This window comes from Rhincodon typus, chromosome 1 (genome assembly GCF_021869965.1).
Source record: "Rhincodon typus isolate 14 chromosome 1, sRhiTyp1.1, whole genome shotgun sequence".
Taxonomy (NCBI): Eukaryota; Metazoa; Chordata; class Chondrichthyes; order Orectolobiformes; family Rhincodontidae; genus Rhincodon; species Rhincodon typus.
This window is the reverse complement of record NC_063332.1, coordinates 14,294,361-14,296,730: the sequence shown is the minus strand read 5'-3', so window position 1 is coordinate 14,296,730 and position 2,370 is coordinate 14,294,361.

Genomic DNA, 2,370 nt, shown 5'->3' with positions numbered 1-2,370 from the left:
TACCAACCTGAGCACCTTATCAGAGTTTAAAAATAAAAAGTGTGGATGTCACATGGGAGAGTTCAAGCCCTAAAGTTATTGAACTCGATATTAAGTGTGTTGTTAAAAATAGGAAGGTTAACATGCAGCTGCTGATGAGATCACAACTGTGCACAGTTTTGGTCTCCTTACTTGAGAAAGGATGTACTGGCACTGCAGAGGGTGCAGAGAAGGTTCACTAGGTTAATTCCAGAATTAAGAGGGTTGGCTTATGAGGAGAGAATGAGTAGACAGGGACTATATTTTTGGAATTTAGAAGAATGAGGGGGATCTTACAGAAACATATAAAATTATGAAGGAATAGATAAGAAAGAAGCACGGAGATTGTTCCCACTGGCAGGTGAAACTAGAACTGGGGTTGGAGCCACAAAATAAGGAGGAGCAAATTCAGTACTGAGTTGAGGAAGAACGTCTTCACGCAAAGGGTTGTGAATCTGTGGAATTGCCTGCTCAGTGAAGCAGTTGAGGCTACCTCATTGAACGTTTTTAAGGCAAAGAAAGATTTTGAACAGTAAAGGAGTTAAGGGTTATGATGGGTGGGCATGTAACTGGAGCTAAGTCAAAGAAAAGATCATATGTAGAAGCTTTGGATCTAAAATGTACAGAGAGATGTAAAGTTTTTATTGTATCATGCGTATGTTAAGAAGGACCTAATTTTACTGTCATATTTGAGTTTTCCGAGTGGTTCCAGGGTAATTTCTCCTCATCTCTGTTTAAATCTGTCACCCTTTATTTTAAAATTATGACTTCTCGTTCTAGATTGGCCCATCTTTTCTACATCTGTTTTGTCAATCTGCTTTAGCATCTTAAGTATTTCAATTAGGTCTCCTCTCATTCTTGTAAACTCCAGAAAGTACAGGCCTAAGTTGCACAATCTCTCTTCATAAGACAAACACCTTACCTTTGTAATCAATCTAGAACTACCTCCAAAACAACTTGTACAGTTGCAGCAACACTTCCCTACTTTTATACTCTATTCTTTTAGCAATAGATGCCAAAATTCCACTTGCCATCCTTATTACTTCCTGTACCTGCATGTGCAAAGACACCCAGCTCCCTTTGCACCAAAGCACTCCATTTAGATTATAAGTTCCCTTTCCATTCTTCCAATTAAAATGAATAACTTCACATGTACCTGCCAAATTTTGGCCCATTCACCTAACCTATCCATATCAATTTGTAAATTTCTTATTTCTTTGTTGCTGGCAATGGCCTTGTGGTATTATCGTTGGACTATTAAGCCAGAAACCTAGGCAATGTTCTGGGGACCCAGGTTCAAGTCCTGCCATAGCAGATGATAGAATTTGAATTCAATAAATATCTGGACCTAAGAGTCTAACAATGATCATGAATTGATTGTCAGGAAAAACCCATCTGGTTAACTAGTGTCTTTAGGAAAGGAAATCTGCCATCCTTACCTGGTCTGGCCTACATACCATTCCAGACCCACAGTGATGTGGTTGACTCATAACTGCCCTCTGGACAATATATGCTGCCTGGCCAGTCATGCCCTCATCCTGTGAATGAATAAAGGAACTTCAAATCCTGCCTATTTTAGTGCCATCTGAACATTTGGCTCTAGTGGTTCCTATTACCACATCCAAGTCATTCAGATAGATTGTAAATAGTTGGGGCCCTAAACACCACTTTTCTACTTAATTTATCTTTATCCCTTGAGATTGAGGTCCCAGCACTGATCACTGTGGTAAACTACTTGTAACATCTTGATACCCAAACAAGAATCTATTTATGCCTACTGTCTATTATCTGTTAGCCAGCTAATCTTTTATTTCTGACAATATGCCACCCTCTACACCATGAACATTTATTTTATGCAGCAGATTTTGACATGGCACCTTATCAAATCTCTTCTGGAATCTAAGTACAGTGCATCCTCAAGTTCCCCTTTATCTATAACGTGTTACTTCTTCAAAGTGTTCCAACAAATTTAATAAGCATAATTTTCCTTTTATAATGCCACATTGACTCTGCCAGAATACCTTTTTTTTCTAAATACCCTACTATAGCATATGTAATAATAGTTCTTACATTTTCCCAATGACAGTCGTCATTTCCTTCCCTAAAGAACATTAGTGAACCAGATGGGCTTCTCCTACAATTGACAATGGTTTCATGGATACTGTTAGACTCCTAATTTCAGACATTTATTGAATTCAAACTTCACCATCTGCTGGGGCAAGTTTCAAAACTGGTTTCCCCCCTTTTTTAAATAAAAAGGTTACATTTTCTATCTTTCAATCTAACTGAACCTTGCTGAAACTGGGACAACAAGGTGCAGGGCTGGATGAACACAGCAGGCCAAGCAGCATC